At 44.1% G+C, this 18,027-nt stretch overlaps 1 protein-coding gene across 12 annotated transcripts in view; it reads right to left on the bottom strand.

Annotated features, from left to right (window-relative positions):
• FAM156A (family with sequence similarity 156 member A) overlaps positions 1 to 17,060 on the bottom strand; it is a 63,623-nt gene extending 46,563 nt beyond the window's left edge. For 6 of the 12 annotated variants that reach the window (XM_041741357.1, XM_041741344.1, XM_041741346.1 and 3 more), the window contains exon 1: positions 16,481 to 16,599. The gene's annotated coding sequence lies outside the window, so the exon portion shown is untranslated. Of the gene's footprint in view, positions 1 to 16,151; positions 16,171 to 16,203; positions 16,460 to 16,480; positions 16,600 to 16,764; positions 16,787 to 16,989 lie in introns of those variants that run through there. The other 6 variants (XM_041741354.1, XM_041741352.1, XM_041741356.1 and 3 more) reach the window with 6 other exon arrangements.
• Between the last annotated feature and the right edge of the window lie 967 nt (positions 17,061 to 18,027).

Raw genomic sequence — 18,027 nt, forward strand, 5'->3', positions numbered from 1 at the left:
TAACAACAGCAGAATATACATTCCAAGTTCAGTGCATATGGGAGTTTCCCCAAGGTACAATGCATCCTGGGTCATAAAACACATATTACGAGTTATAAAATTGTTCAAATCAGAGAGAATGCTGTCTGAGCAAAAGAGAAAAACTACAAATACGCAAGAAAACGTTAAGACGAAAATCACAAAACACAAGGAAATTACACCATATGCTTCTAAATAATCCATGGCACAAAGGGCAAGTCTCAAGGGAAATTGGAAAATGGTTTGGATACTAACCCTTTATCAGATGACTCGAATGGAAATGAAAATACAACATATCCGAATTTGCAGGATGCAGGTACAACAGTGTTTAACAGTACATGTACAGCATCAAGTGTGTGTATTAAAAAGAATAAAGGATCCAAATCAATAATGAAAGCTTCCACCCTAAGAAACTAGAAAAAAATAAAAATAAAAATAAACTCAAAGCAAGCAAATAAGGGAAATAGACATTAGAGCAGATATCAGGAAAAGAACAGAGATATCGATGACACCAAAAGCTGGGGGGCGCCTGGGTGGCTCAGTAGGTTAAGCATCTGCCTTTGGCTCAGGTCACCATCCCAGGGTCCTACGCCCTGCTCAGCGGGGAATCTGCTTCTCCCTCTCCCCTCCCTGCTACTCAGGCTCTCTCTCTCTCAGGCTCATTCTCTCTCTCAAATAAATAAATAAAATCTTTTTTTTTTTTAACTCCAAAAGTTGGTTCTTTGAAAAGGTCAATGAAATTCATTAATTTCTATCCATACCGACACAAAAAGAAACATAAGTTAAGCAAAGACACAACTTACCAATATTAGAAAAGAAAAAGGTTACAGGCTCCACAGAAATTAACAGGATTCTAGGTCTCAACCGATACCAAAAGAATGGGATTGTCCCCTGCATATTTTCAGACCATAATGCTTTGAAACTTGAACTCAATCACAAGAAGAAATTTGGAAGCAACTCAAACACGTGGAGGTTAAAGAGCATCCTGCTAAAAGATGAATGGGTCAACCAGGAAATTAGAGAAGAATTAAAAAGATTCATGGAAACTAATGAGAATGAAGACACAACCGTTCAAAATCTCTGGGATACAGCAAAAGCAGTCCTAAGAGGGAAATACATCGCAATACAAGCATCCCTCAAAAATTTGGAAGAAACTCATATACACAAGCTAACCTCACACCTAAAGGACCTGGAGAAAGAGCAGCAAATAAAACCTACACGCAGCAAAAGAGGAGAGTTAATAAAGATTCCAGCAGAACTCAATGAAATAGAGACCAGAAGAACTGTAGAACAGATCAACAAAACCAGGAGTTGGTTCTTTGAAAGAATTAATAAGATAGATAAACCATTAGCCAGCCTTATTAAAAACAAAAGAGAAAAGACTCGAATTAATAAAATCACGAATGAAAAAGGAGAGATCACAACAAATACCAAGGAAATAGAAATGATTTAAAAAACATATTAGGAGTAGCTATATGCCAATAAATTAGGCAATCTAGAAGAAATGGATGCACTTGTGGAAAACCACAAACTACCAAAACTGGAACAGCAAGAAATAGAAAACCTGAACAGGCCAATAACCAGGGAGGAAATTGAAGCAGTCACCACAAACCTGCCAAGACACAAAAGTCCAGGGCCAGATGGCTTCCCAGGGGAATTCTATCAAACATTTAAAGAAGAAGCAATACCTATTCTACTAAAGGTGTTCCGAAAGATAGAAAGGGACGGAATACTTCCAAACTCGTTTTATGAGGCCAGCATCACCTTCATTCCAAAACCAGACAAAGACCCCACCAAAAAGGAGAATTATAGACCAATATCCCTGATGAACATAGACGCAAACATTCTCAACAAGATACTAGCCAATAGGATCCAACTGTACATTAAGAAGATTATTCACCATGACCAAGCGGGATTTATCCCTGGAATGCAAGGCTGGTTCAACACTTGTAAAACAATCAATGTGACAGATCATATCAACAAGAGAAAAAACAAGAACCACATGACCCTTTCAATAGATGCAGAGAAAGCATTTGACAAAATACAGCATCCATTCCTGATCAAAACGCTTCAGAGTGTGTGTGCTTCTCCGACTGACTGATTTCACTCAGCATAATACCCTCGACTTCAACATTATATGGTCTCATTCATTTGGGGAATATAAAAAGTAGTGAAAGGGAATAAAGGGGAAAGGAGAAAAGTGAGTGGGAAACATCAGAAAGGGAGACAGAACATGAGAGACTCCTAACTCTGGGAAACGAACTAGGGGTGGTGGAAGGCGACGTGGGCGAGGGGGTGGGGGTAACTGGGTGACGGGCACTGAGGGGGGCACTTGATGAGATGAGCACCGGGTGTTATTCTATATGTTGCCAAATTGAACATCAATAAAAAAAAAATGTATTAAAAAAACCTCTTCAGAGTGTAGGGATAGAGGGAACAGTTCTCAGCATCTTAAAAGCCACCTACGAAAAGCCAACAGCAAATATCATTCTCAATGGGGAAACACTGGGGCCTTTCCCCTAAGATCAGGAACACGACAGGGATGTCCACTCTCACCAATGCTATTCAACGTAGTACTACAAGTCCTAGCCTCAGCAATCAGACAACAAAAATAAATAAAAGGCATTCAAATTGGCAAAGAAGAAGTCAAACTCTCCCTCTTCGCAGATGACATGACACTATACGGAGAAAACCCAAAGGATTCCACTCCAAGATTGCTAGAACTCATACAGCAATTCGGCAGTGCGGCAGGATACAAAATCAATGCCCAGAAGTCAGTGGCATTTCTATACACTAACAATGAGACTGAAGGAAGGGAATTTAAGGAATCAATCCCATTTACAATTGCACCCAAAAGCATAAGATACCTAGGAATGAACCTAACCAAAGACGGGAAGGATCCATACCCTAAAAACTACAGAACAGTTCTGAAAGAAATTGAGGAGGACACAAAGAGATGGAAAAATATTCCATTCTCATGGATTGGGAGAATTAATATTGTGAAAATGTCTATGCTACCCAGGGCAATTTACACATTCAATGCAATCCCTATCAAAATATCATGGACTTTTCTTCAGAACGTTGGAACAAATCATCTTAAGATTTGTGTGGAATCAGAAAGGACCCCGGAAAACCAGGGAAATATTGAAAAAGAAAACCAGAGCTGGGGGCATCACAATGCCGGATTTCAAGTTGTACTACACAGCTGTGGTCATCAAGACAGTGTGGTATTGGCACAAAAACAGACACATAGATCAATGGAACAGGACAGAGAACCCAGAAATGGCCCCTCAACTCTTTGGTCAAGTAATATTCGACAAAACAGGAAAGGCTATCCACTAGATAAAGGACAGTCTCTTGGGGATCCCTGGGTGGCTCAGTGGTTTAGTGTCTGCCATCGGCCTGGGGCATGATCCTGGAGACCCGGGATCAAGTCCGACATCGGGCTCCCTGCATGGGGCCTGCTTCTCTCTCTGCCTGTGTCTCTGCCTGCCTCTGTCTGTCTCTCAAGAATCAATAAATAAAATCTTTTAAAAAATTATTTTTTTAAAAAAGGACAGTCTCTTCAATAAATCGTGCTGGGACAATTGGACAGCCACGTGCAGAAGAATGAAACCAGACAATTCTCTTATACCATACACAAAGATAAACTCAAAATGGATGAAAGATCTAAATGTGAGACAAGATTTCATCAAAATCCTAGAAGACATGGGATACCTGGGTGGCTCAGCAGTTAAAGTGCCTGCCTTCAGCCCAGGGCATGATCCTGGAGTCCCGGGATCGAGTCCCACGTCGGGCTCCCTGCATGGAGCCTGCTTCTCCCTCTGCCTGTGTCTCTGCCTCTCTCTCTCTCTCTCTCTCTGTTCTCTCATGAATAAATAAATAAAATATTTAAAAAAACAAAAAAAAATCCTAGAGGACAACACAGGCAACACCCTTTATGAACTCGGCCACAGCAACTTCTTGCAAGATACATCCAGGAAGGGAAACAAAAGCAAAAATGAATTATCGGGACTTAATCCAGATAAAAAGCTTCTGCACAGCAAAAGAAACAGTCAACAAAACTAAAAGGCAACCTACAGAATGGGAGAAGTTATTTGTAAATGACCTATCAGATAAAGGGCTAGTATCCAAGACCTATAAAGAACTTATTAAACTCAACACCAAAGAAACAAACAATCCAATCATGAAATGGGCAAAAGACATGAAGAGAAATCTCACAGACGAAGACATGGACATGGCCAACAAGCACATGAGAAAATGCTCTGCATCACTTGCCATCAGGGAAATACAAATCAAAACCACAATGAGATACCACCTCACACCAGTGAGAATGGGGAAAATTCACAAGACAGGAAACAACAAATGTTGGAGAGGATGCGGACAAAGGGGAACCCTCTTACACTGCTGGTGGGAATGTGAACTGGTGCAGCCACTCTGGAAAACTGTGTGGAGGTTCCTCAAAGAGTTAAAAATAGATCTGCCCTATGACCCAGCAATTGCACTGCTGGGGATTTACCCCAAAGATACAGATGCAATGAAACGCCGGGACACCTGCACCCCGATGTTTCTAGCAGCAATGTCCACAATAGCCAAACTGTGGAAGGAGCCTTGTTGTCCATGGAAAGATGAATGGATAAAGAAGATGTGGTTTATGTATACAATGGAATATTACTCAGCCATAAGAAACGACGAATACCCACCATTTGCTTCGACGTGGATGGAACTGGAGGGTATTATGCTGAGTGAAGTAAGTCAATTGGAGAAGGACAGTCATTATATGGTTTCCTTCATTCGGGGAATATAAAATATCGTGAAAGGGATTATAGGGGAAAGAAGAGGGAAACATCAGAGAGGGTGACAGAACACGAGAACCTCCTAACCCTGGGAAACGAAAAAGGGGTAGTGGAAGAGGTGGGTGGGGTAATGAGGGGGGCACTGACAGGATGAGCACTGGCTGTTATATCATATATTGCCAAATCGAACTCCAATAAAAAATATACAAACAAGTTAACAGGATTCTAACAAAATAACTCTATGGACCTACATTTGGCAACTTAGATGAAACAGAGAATTGCTTGAAAGGCACAAACAAAGCTCAACCAGGAGGAGGGGCAAGATGGCGGAAGAGTAGGGTCCCCAAGTCACCTGTCCCCACCAAATTACCTAGATAACCTTCAAATCATCCTGAAAATCTATAAATTTGGCCTGAGATTTAAAGAGAGAACAGCTGGAATGCTACAGTGAGAAGAGTTCACACTTCTATCAAGGTAGGAAGACAGGGGGGGGGGGCGGGGAGGGGAGAAATACAGAAACAAAAGGCATCTAAGGCGGAGGGGCCCCGCGAGGAACCGGGCTAAGGCCGGGGCGAGTGTCCCCAGGACAGGAGAGCCCCGTCCTGGAGAAGCAGGAGCTGCACCAACCTTCCCGGGTGCAAAGGGGCCCCCAGGGAGTTAGAGCAGGACCCAGGAGGGCGGGGATGCCCTCGGGCTCCCTGGGACACTAACAGACACCTGCGGTGCGCCCAGGAGAGTGCGCCGAGCTCCCTAAGGGCTGCAGCGCACACAGGGCTGGACCCGGGAGCAGCTCGGAGGGGCTCTGGTGGCAGCTCCGTGGAGAGGGGCCTGCCCTGCCGGGAGCGCGAATCCAACAGCGCAGGCTCGCTTGGGAGCACAGGGCACCCGGGACACAGCCCAGGATCCGACCGCCCCCCAGGACAGGCAGAGGCCAGGAGGGCCCAGGACAGCAAGGACACTCCTGCCCCAAGGTGAGCAGATCAGCGGCCCCGCACCCGGAGCCTCCAGGCCCCTGCAGAGGGAGAGCTCCGTAGTTACTGTGGGAGCTGAATCCAGGGCTCCAGAGCTGGCCTCCGCCCCTGCTGTTGTTCCTCCGGGGGCCTCACAAGGTAAACAACCCCCACTGGGCGTCATGGTGGCCTCACCAAATAAACAACTCACTGAGCCCTGAACCAGGCAGGGGGCTGAGCAGCTCCCCGAACTGCTAACACCTGGAAATCAGCACAACAGGCCCCTCCCCCAGAAGACCAGCTAGACGGACAAGTTCCAGGGGAAGTCAAGGGACTTAGAGTATGCAGAATCAGAAGATACTCCCCCGTGTTTTCTTCCTTTAGTTTTGTTTTTTGCTTTTCGGTTTTTGTGTTTTGTTTTGTTTTTTGTTTTTTTTTTTGCTTTTGGATTTCTGTTGGCTTCCCCCACCCTTTTTTTTCCTTTCTTTTTCTTTCTCTTTTTCTTCTCTTTTTTCCTCCTTTTTTCTTTTTTCTTTTTCTCTTTTCTTTCCTTCTTTCTCTCCTCTCTTTTTCTCCTTTTCCCAATACAACTTGTTTTTGGCCACTCTGCACTGAGCAAAATGACTAGAAGGAAAACCTCACCTCAAAAGAAAGAATCAGAAACAGTCCTCTCTCCCACAGAGTTACAAAATCTGGATTACAATTCAATGTCAGAAAGCCAATTCAGAAGCACTATTACACAGCTACTGGTGGCTCTAGAATAAAAGGATAAAGGACCCAAGAGACTTCATGACCGCAGAATTTAGATCTAATCAGGCAGAAATTAAAAATCAATTGAATGAGATGGAATCCAAATTAGCAGTCCTAACGACGAGGGTTAACGAGGTGGAAGAACGAGTGAGTGACATAGAAGACAAGTTGATGGCAAAGAGGGAAACTGAGGAAAAAAGAGACAGACAATTAAAAGACCATGAGGATAGATTAAGGGAAATAAACGACAGCCTGAGGAAGAAAAACCCACGTTTAATTGGGGTTCCCGAGGGCGCCGAATGGGACAGAGGGCCAGAATATGTATTTGAACAAATCCTAGCTGAAAACTTTCCTAATCTGGGAAGGGAAACATGCATTCCGATCCAGGAAATAGAGAGATTCCCCCCCCCCCAAAATCAATAAAAACCGTTGAACACCTCGACATTTAATACTGAAGCTTACAAATTCCAAAGATAAAGAGAAGATCCTTAAAGCAGCAAGAGACAAGAAATCCCTGACTTTTATGGGGAGGAGTATTAGGGTAACAGCAGACCTCTCCACAGAGACCTGGCAGGCCAGAAAGGGCTGGCAGGATATATTCAGGGTCCTAAATGAGAAAAACATGCAACCAAGAATACTTTATCCAGCAAAGCTCTCATTCAGAATGGAAGGAGAGAGAAAGAGCTTCCAAGACAGGCAGGAACTGAAAGAATATGTGACCTCCAAACCAGCTCTGCAAGAAATTTTAAGGGGGACTCTTAAAATTCCCCTTTACGAACAAGTCCAGTGGAACACTCCACAAAAACAAGGACTGAATAGATATCATGATGACACTAAACTAATATCTTTCAATAGTAACTCTGAACGTGAATGGGCTTAAGCCCATTAACGACCCCATCAAAAGGCGCAGGGTGTCAGACGGGATAAAAAAGCAGGACCCATCTATTTGCTGTCTACAAGAGACTCATTTTAGACAGCAGGACACCTACAGCCTGAAAATAAAAGGTTGCAGAACCATTTACCATTCAAATGGTCCTCAAAAGAAAGCAGGGGTAGCCATCCTTATATCAGATAAACTAAAATTTACCCCGAAGACTGTAGTGAGAGATGAAGAGGGACACTATATCATACATAAAGGATCTATCCAAAAAGAGGACTTAGCAATCCTCAATATATATGTCCCGAATGTGGGAGCTGCCAAATATATCAATCAGTTAATAACCAAAGTTAAGACATACTTAGATAATAATACACTTATACTTGGTGACTTCAATCTAGCACTTTCTACACTCGATAGGTCTTCTAAACACAACATCTCCAAAGAAACGAGAGCTTTATTTTTTTTAATTTTTATTTATTTATGATAGTCACACACAGAGAGATAGAGGCAGACACACAGGCAGAGGGAGAAGCAGGCTCCATGCACCCGGAGCCCGACGTGGGACTCGATCCCGGGTCCCCAGGATCGTGCCCTGGGCCAAAGGCAGGCGCCAAACCGCTGTGCCACCCAGGGATCCCGAAACGAGAGCTTTAAATGATACACTGGACCAGATGGATTTCACAGATATCTACAGAACTTTACATCCAAACTCATCTGAATACACATTCTTCTCAAGTGCGCATGGAACTTTCTCCAGAACAGACCACATACTGGGTCACAAATCGGGTCTGAACCGATATCAAAAGATTGGGATTGTCCCCTGCGTATTCTCAGACCATAATGCCTTGAAATTAGAACTAAATCACAAAGAGAAGTTTGGAAGGACCTCAAACACGTGGAGCTTAAGGACCATCCTGCTAAAAGATGAAAAGGTCAACCAGGAAATTAAGGAAAAATTAAAAAGATTCATGGAAACTAATGAGAATGAAGATACAACCATTCAAAATCTTTGAGATGCATCAAAAGCAGTCCTGAGGGGGAAATACATCGCAATACAAGCATCCATTCAAGAACTGGAAAGAACTCAAATACAAAAACTAACCTTACACATAAAGGAGCTAGAGAAAAAAACAGCAAATGGACCCTACACCCAGCAGAAGAAGAGAGTTAATAAAGATTCGAGCAGAACTCAACGAAATCGAGACCAGAAGAACTGTGGAACAGATCAACAAAACCTGGAGGTGGTTCCTTGAAAGAATTAATAAGAGAGATAAACCATTAGCCAGCCTTATTAAAAAGAAGAGAGAGAAGACTCAAATTAATAAAATCATGAATGAGAAAGGAGAGATCACTACCAACACCAAGGAAATACAAACGATTTTAAAAACATATTCTGAACACCTATACGCCAATAAATTAGGCAATCTAGAAGAAATGGACGCATTTCTGGAAAGCCACAAATTACCAAAAGTGGAACAGGAAGAAACAGAAAACCTGAACAGGCCAATAACCAGGGAGGAAATTGAAGCAGTCAAAAACCTCCCAAGACACAAAGTCCAGGGCCAGATGGCTTCCCAGGGGAATTATATCAAACGTTTAAAGAAGAAACCATACCTATTCTACTAAAGCTGTTTGGAAAATAGAAAGAGATGGAGTACTTCCAAATTCGTTCTATGAGGCCAGCATCACCTTCATTCCAAAACCAAAGACCCCACCAAAAAGGAGAATTATAGACCAATATCCCTGATGAACATGGATGCAAGAATTCTCAACAAGATACTAGCCAATAGGATCCAACAGTACATTAAGAAAATTATTCACCATGACCAAGTAGGATTTATTCTTGGGACACAAGGCTGGTTCAACACTCGTAAAACAATCAATGTGATTCATCATATCAGCAAGAGAAAAACCAAGAACCATATGATCCTCTCATTAGATGCAGAGAAAGCATTTGACAAAATACAGCATCCATTCCTGATCAAAACTCTTCACAGTGTAGGGATAGAGGGACCATTCCTCAACATCTTAAAAGCCATCTACGAACAATCCACAGCAAATATCATTCTCAATGGGGAAGCACTGGGAGCCTTTCCCCTAAGATCAGGAAGAAGACAGGGATGTCCACTCTCACCACTGCTATTCACCATAATACTGGAAGTCCTCGCCTCAGCAATCAGACAACAAAAAGACATTAAAGGCATTCAAATTGGGAAAGAAGAAGTCAAACTCTCCCTCTTCGCCGATGACATGATACTCTACATAGAAAACCCAAAAGATTCCACTCCAACATTGCTAGAAGTCATACAGCAATTTGGCAGTGTGGCAGGATCCAAAATCAATGCCCAGAAGTCAGTGGCATTTCTATACACTAACAATGAGACTGAAGAAAGAGAAATTAAGGCGTCAATTCCATTTACAACTGCACCCAAAAGTATAAGATACCTAGGAATAAACCTAACCAAAGCGGGAAAGGATCTATACCCTAAAATCTATAGAACACTTCTGAAAGAAATTGAGGAAGACACAAAGAGATGGAAAAATATTCCATGCTCATGGATTGGCAGAATTAATATTGTCGAAATGTCAATGCTACTCAGGCCAATTTACACGTTTAATGCAATCCTTCTCAAAATACCATGGACTTTCTTCAGAGAGTTGGAACAAATTATTTTAAGATTTGTGTGGAATCAGAAAAGACCCCGAATAGCCAGGGGAATTTTAAAAAAGAAAACCAAAAAATAAATAAATAAATAAATAAATAAATAAATAAATAAATAAATAAAAAAAGAAAACCATAGCTGGGTGTATCACAATGCCAGATTTCAGGCTGTACTACAAAGCTGTGGTCATCAAGACACTGTGGTACTAAAAAAAAAAAAAAAAAAAAAAAAAAAAAAGACACTTGTGGTACTGGCACAAAAACAGACACATAGGTCAATGGAACAGAATGGAGAACCCAGAAGTGGATCCTCAACTTTATGGTCAACTAATATTCGATAAAGGAGGAAAGACTATCCACTGGAAGAAGACAGTCTCTTCAATAAACGGTGCTGGGAAAATTGGACATCCATATGCAGAAGAATGAAACTAGACCACTCTCTTTCACCATACACAAAGATAAACTCAAAATGGATGAAAGATCTAAATGTGAGACAAGAGTCTATCAAAATCCTAGAGGAGAATACAGGCAACACCCTTTTTGAACTCGGCCACAGTAACTTCTTACAAGATACATCCATGAAGGCAAAAGAAACAAAAGCAAAAATGAACTATTGGGACTTCATCAAGATAAGAAGCTTTAAAAAAAAAGATAAGCTTTTGCACAGCAAAGGATACAGTCAACAAAACTAAAAGACAACCTACAGTTTCAGAGAAGATATTTGCAAATGACGTATCAGATAAAGGGCTATTTTCCAAGATCTATAAAGAACTTATTAAACTCAACACCAAAGAAACAAACAATCCAATCATGAAATGGGCAAAAGACATGAACAGAAATCTCACAGAGGAAGACAGAGACATGGCCAACACGCACATGAGAAAATGCTCTGCATCACTGGCCATCAGGGAAATACAAATCAAAACCACAATGAGATACCACCTCACACCAATGAGAATGGGGAAAATTAACAAGGCAGGAAACCACAAATGTTGGAGAGGATGTGGAGAAAAGGGAACCCTCTTACACTGTTGGTGGGAATGTGAACTGGTTCAGCCACTCTGGAAAACTGTGTGGAGGTTCCTCAAAGAGTTAAAAATAGACCTGCCCTAAGACCCAGCAATTGCACTGTTGGGGATTTACCCCAAAGATACAGATGCCTTGAAACGCCGGGACACCTGCACCCCGATGTTTCTAGCAGCAATGTCCACAATAGCCAAACTGTGGAAGGAGCCTCGGTGTCCATCGAAAGATGAATGGATAAGGAAGATGTAGTCTATGTTTACAATGGAATATTACTCAGCCATTAGAAATGACAAATACCCCCCATTTGCTTCAACGTGGATGGAACTGGAGGGTATTACACTGAGTGAAATGAGTCAACTGGAGAAGGACAAACAATATATGGTCTCATTCATTTGGGGAATATAAATAATAGTGAAAGGGAATAGAGGGAAGGGAGAAGAAATGGGTAGGAAAGATCAGAAAGGGAGACAGAACATAAAGACTCCTAACTCTGGGAATCGAACTAGGGGTGGTGGAAGAGGAGGAGGGCGGGGGGTGGGGGGAAAGTGTGACGGGCACTGAGGGGGACACTTGATGGGATGAGCACTGGGTGTTTTTCCGTATATTTGTAAATTGAACACCAATAAAAATTAATTTAGAAATAAAAAAAAAAGACTCCTAACTCTGGGAAACGAACTAGGGGTGGTGGAAGGGGAGGAGGGCGGGGGGTGGGGGTGAATGGGTGACGGGCACTGAGCGGGGCACCTGACGGGATGAGCACTGGGTGTTATTATGTATGTTGGCAAATTGAACACCAATAAAAAATAAATTTATTATTTAAAAAAAGACAATTTACAAATTAAAAAAAGTAAAGCTCAACCAAAAACCAAAAAACAAAAAAATCACCTGGATAATCTGAAAAACACATTATTTACTTTTTCTTTTTCATTTAAAAACATTCAAGAAAGAAATTCCAGGCCGTGATTTTCTTTGGAAAATCCTACCAGACATTTAAGAAGAACTGACAGCAATTCTACATGACCCTCTCAAGGAAATAGAAGAGAGGGAACATTTCTCAAATCATTTTATCAGGGATCCCTGGGTGGCGCAGCGGTTTGGCGCCTGCCTTTGGCCCAGGGCGCGATCCTGGAGACCCGGGATCGAATCCCACGTCGGGCTACCGGTGCATGGAGCCTGCTTCTCCCTCTGCCTGTGTCTCTGCCTCTCTCTCTCTCTCTGTGACTATCATAAATAAATAAAAAAATCATTTTATCAGATTAGAATTACCCTGATACCAAAATCAAAGACAGTACAAACATCACATTCAATAATATATATATAAAAAAAATCAGACCATTTGACCCAACTGGGTTATCCTGGAAATGCAAAGGCAGTGTAGTTTTCAAAAATCAGTTAGTAGGGCTGCCTGGGTGGCTCAGTCGGTCAAGCGTCCAACTGTTGGTTTTGGCTCAGGTCATGATGATCTCAGGGTCCTGGGATGGAGCCCCATGTCGGGCTCCGTGCTCAGCGGGGAGTATGCTTGTCCCTCTCCCTCTGCTTCCTTCCCCCAACCCTCAGCTCACACTCACACACACACACACACACACACACATACACTGTCTTTCTCTTAAGTATAAGTAAATCTTTTAAAAAATAATTAGTAAATCATAGTAGTAATTATTAGTAAATAATTAGTAAATCATATCAAAAAAGAACATGATCACATGTTCTTTGGTAATTTTCTTTTTGGTAATATACACTGATAACGAAGTTTATGTGCAAAGGCAAAGGAACTAGAACGGTCAAATAATTTTGCAAAAGAAAAAGAAAATTGGAGGAGTAACACCAATTTTATGATTTACTATGCAGCAACAGCCAAGATATGGAAATGACATTTGGGTCCATGGAGGGATCAACGGATCAAGAAAATGTGCCATAGATTCAGGATGAAATATTATTTGGCCGTTAAAAAGGGAAGAACATTCTGCCTTTTGCAACTACTTGGATGGACCTTGAAGGCTTTATGCTGAGATATGTCAGACAGACAAAGAGAAATACTGTATGTTCTCACATATGTGGACAACAAAAAAGCCAAACTCACAGAAAGAGATTAGAATCGTGTCTGCCAGAGGTTGGGGGGGACACGTTGGTCTTGGGTACAAAATTCCAGCCAGAAGATAATTAAGTTATGGGGATCTATTGTAATATAGATAGCATGACTATCATTAATAACCCTGTATTATATAGGGAAAGTTAAGAGAGGACATCTTAAATGTTATCACCACAAGAAATGATAATTATGTGAAGGGACAGAGTGTTAACTAACCTCACATAGTGAATATTTCACAGTATATACATGTATCACATCATCACCTTGTACATCTTACGTTTACTTAAGTTGTATATCAGTAGTACCTCAATAAAGCTGAAAAAATAAAATTATCCCCAGAATGTTCCATTGGGAACCCTTCAGGCAATTTTCTGTGTCCTTCTGGCATCACCCAATCCTTCCTTGAACTGTCCCTTATTCCTGGTACCATAAGCTGAGCCAGGCTCATTGGTCCTTTCCCTCTCCCATTCCAACACACACACACATTCATACATCTCTATCTCTCAATCTATGCATATACGCACACATACACACTGAAAAGCATGAGTTCATGCGGAGACCTCCAATCCCAATGTAACACCTCAGCTTTGTTGTTTCCTTCCTTTCTGTATTTGAAATTCCCTTTTCCAAAAGTGAGAGTTGTGTCTCCCAATATCCTTACACATTTACTGAGTTGATGAACCCCAATGCATATAAGCCAGCCCTCTTGCACAACAGACACCCACCCCCACATGCTCTGATGAACCATTCTCTGACCTTGACTTCCATACAGCCCTCAAGTTGGGATCCTTTGAGCCAGTCAGCCTTCTTCCCACCCAACCCCCAGGGACATCCTCCTCACCACCTTGGGCTCTGTCCCCAGGGCAGCCTGCTCTTCTGTATGGATGCCCTTCTCACCGTGCCTGGGCTCTGACTCCTCAAGTACAAGATGCCCCTACACACGTACACTTGCCTTGCTCTGTAGCACCGAATGGCTTTAGGGATGAATGGGGAGGGGAAGGGATGGGAAAGAAAGAGGAGAGGGAAGAGGTAAATATATCTCAATTTGATCAGTTAATTAAGGTGAATTGGGCCAAATCTGGGCAATATCATGAAGCCAGTGTTTTTTTTTTTTTCCTCACTGCTCTTCAGCTTTCCCTTCCTGCCTCTCTTCTCTACCCCCACTTCTTTCCCAGTCCTGACCTCCATCAAGTGTAGAAACGTAATGAGGGTCATGACGCCTGTATTATCGCTTAAAGCAGCTGGCTGGCTAACAGCCAGCGTGGATGGTGTCCACCCTGGAGCTCTGACACTTAAGCCCTCTGTCTCTTGTGACAGAGCACAAGGTTTCCCCCTCTTTTAGCAATTTCAGGGTAAGCAGGAGAGCAGATTCTACATACTTCTTGGATCCTTGGGTCCTCTGTCTGTAAAATGGGGATGAAGACCACCTCCCTCCCAGGTTGTGGGAGAAACAGAGACAGCAATACCAGACACCTTTTGATTTCAACCCTAGTGATGAGGGTTTTTACCAGCATCACAGGACTCCTTGATATCCGGGAACACAACCAGTGGATTTCCCCTGAGCGCCGATGCGCTTGCTGTACCTTCTGCCTGCAGTGATCTAACAATGCAGGTAGTTAGTTCCACAGCCCTGCTCCTTCACTTCCTTCGCTCTCTGCTCAGTCACTACCGTCTGAGGGAGTCCTCCCCTTCATCACCCTGAATAGATAACAACATGCTCCCTACATGCTCTGTCCTCTAACCGGCCTTATCTTTCTATGTAGCACTTGCCCCTCTGGTAGTCAATATAGACGTACTGGCTAAGTCTACGAAATGCGAGATGTTGTCAATTTTGTCTTCTGTTGCATTCCTAACTCCTAGAAAAGTACTCAGGCACACGGCAGGTGATCAGAAAATTCATGGGGAAGGATGGCTGGGAGTCAAGACCTTTACACACACTTCTAAGTTGTACAGGTACCTTCCAAGACAGTCCCTGGCCCCACTTTATTGAAGAGGATACATACTTAGGCTTCAGGAGACAGGTGACTTGCCCGATGACACAGAACCAGAATTTGGGGCTCTGGGCTTTGGCATCCTATCTGCCACGTTCCCAAACCCTCAGTTCCTGGACAAAGACCTCACAATCACAAAGGTAAAAGATTTTACTTCTGAGACACAGACGCCAAACAGCTGAGATACCCAGAGACAACAAAGAGAGATCACTGAACACAACCTAAAAAAGATTCCAAAAATCTCTGCACAGAGAGTTCACAACTCGAGCCACAGGCTCCCCAAAGCAACAGAAGCCATACGCACGGAGTCTACTCTTGCACCCCAACAGACCAACGTCTTCATCTAGAACACAACAGACATCTGCTCAGATAGGTCACATCCTAGAGAGACTCCCAAACCATGCAGACACCTCCCAAGCTAATGGAAAGACCTCAAAAAACAGAAAGAAGTTCAAGTAACTCAGAAACATCACAGAACCTTCAGATAAAGCCCCCAGACAAAACAGAGAACCTACACCTTGGATACAGACTCCCAAACAGCTCCGATGCTTTATACCTTAAGACAATGCCCCCACCCCAGGCAGCTCAGAGATATCACAACTTGAAACCCAGAATCACAAACAGCTCAGAGACCTCACACCCTAGGGTCCAGACACCAACATAGAGATCTCAGACCCAGGGACACCAATGCACAAAAAGCTCAGAAAGTGCACCCCCAGATGAACAGGCACATCAGCCTAAAAGACCTTATCCCATAGCGTACACAATCCACTCAGACGGCATATCCCACTCACTCACAATCCCCCCAAAGGCTCAGAAACATCTAATGTACCCAAACTGCATCAGTACTGTCCTATCTATAGCGATACACATCCCCAAACTGCCTGACACTTTCCTTCCTAGACAGGGACGCCAAACAAGCGCACAGACCTCACCCTGGACATTAATTGATTGCATCTGTACGATTGACAGTGCCGTGCCAAACGCACCCGCCTAGGCTTGTGACTGAGTTAGGGCTGAACCAAGGCTGAAAGAGCTCACGTGAAGACGGCACGGTCACCGCGCGCGTCCAGCGCCAGACACTGGCTACAAGCCAGATGTTGCGCGGAACCTCACCACCGACTGGGACAGCATCTTCAGCCCCTCGGGGCAGTCGGTCGGTGAGTAGTTCGACTCGGGAGAGAAATTCTGAAAGGCCACACACAGGTACACGCTCGCACAGACAGACGCGCGCGCGCGCGCACACACACACACACACACACACACACAAACACACACACGGAAGCACGCATGCACAAAAACCACACACACCCCTCACCCTGAGCTCCCGCTCTGCCATGATCTTGCCTGTCCCAGCCAGAGGGCCAGTGGGAACTGGGTAGGCGAAGACGGGGGCGGGGACTAGGGGGTTTATCGGGAGGCAAGGTGCGCCCGGGAAGGGCCTTCTCCGGCTATATCGCCGGGACCAATCACCGCTTAGAAAGTCTCTGACCCCGCCCCATACGTCGGAGAGCCAATCTCACACCCTGTTGCTGCCCAGCTGGACGAGACCAAGTAGAAACGGAGGGGTGGAGTCGGCGATGTTAAAATGGAGGTTCCCACCTCAGACTGGGTGTCCACTCGGGCTCAAATGCGTCAGGAGAATGGAATGGAATGGAGCGGATGGGGAAGTACCTGGCGGGGCTCCTGGCGCCTGCGCTGGAAACCGTGGCTGATGCCACACGCGGCGTATGCCGACCCTCGGTGTTGTCCCATACCCAATGGATTATTCTAAAGTCGGACGCCCCTGCCCTAGTGGTACCTCCCTCTAGGTGTGGAAGGTCCTACCTCTGTGCCCCTGAGAGGTTCGTCCAGTGACTCTTCCTGTTCCATCTCGCGCGCCCCTTGGTGGTGCGAACCTGGAACGGCTGGCTGATGGAGACAGCCCGCTATGGGCCATTCTAAACTGGCCCCAAGGGGAGGGAGGGCAAAGCCAGGGTGCACACCCCACAGCTCCCTGCAGTCTTGGACTCGGGAGAAAATCTTCCGAAGCTGAAATTTAACTCCCTCCAATGGCCGCCATTGCAACAGGGAGCGTTACAAGCGATTTTCATGTGCTGGGCGTTGTGCTGGCTTTTGTCTCCCCAGGGAATGCAGAATGGGTCTAGTGGGGGAACCGGGCAGGACGGATTAGAGCACTGGACTATGGTAGGGGCCTGGTGTGGGACAGGTCTCTGTGGTTGACTATCGGTAATAGATCAGAAGGAGAGCAGGAGCTTTGGTTCTCTTAGGGAAGGGGCCATCTCCCAGGAGGCCCGAGGACACTGAGAGAGTGAGATCATGTCCACCGAGTTCATCACCATCCTGTCGCCCCTGAATATGTTCCCTAGGAAAATACTTTGGCGTGTGCAGCTATGGGTCTCACCACAGCCTTGCATTTATTTATTCATTCTCTTATTCATTCATTAATTCCCTCCAAGTTAGGTGTCAGGTAATAGTATGGATATTAGGAATACAATCCCCTGGAAATAGGAAAAAAAAAAAACACAAGAAAACCTTGGTCTCATAGAGCTTACGTTCTGTTGGGATCATACAGCACAAAAATATAAGGAAGTTGTCAGGCAATTGCTGCGGTTAAATTTAAATCGGAATAATGAAATAGAGGGGTCAATTTCTAGAAACAGGTCAAGGAAGGTCTTTCAAAGCATGTGATCCCTGAGCGGACACCTAGAGGAGATCTGCAAGAAAAGTATCCCAGACAGAGGTAGGAGCCAGTGGAAAAGTGCAGGAGTGGACATTAGTCCAGGCTGTATGAAGTACAGTGAGGAGGCCGGTGTGGCTGGCTGAGCACGGTTGAGGGAGAGAGGTGATGGGGCCAGATCCTGT

The sequence above is a fragment of the Vulpes lagopus genome, chromosome X, assembly GCF_018345385.1.
Source record: "Vulpes lagopus strain Blue_001 chromosome X, ASM1834538v1, whole genome shotgun sequence".
Lineage (NCBI taxonomy): Eukaryota > Metazoa > Chordata > Mammalia > Carnivora > Canidae > Vulpes > Vulpes lagopus.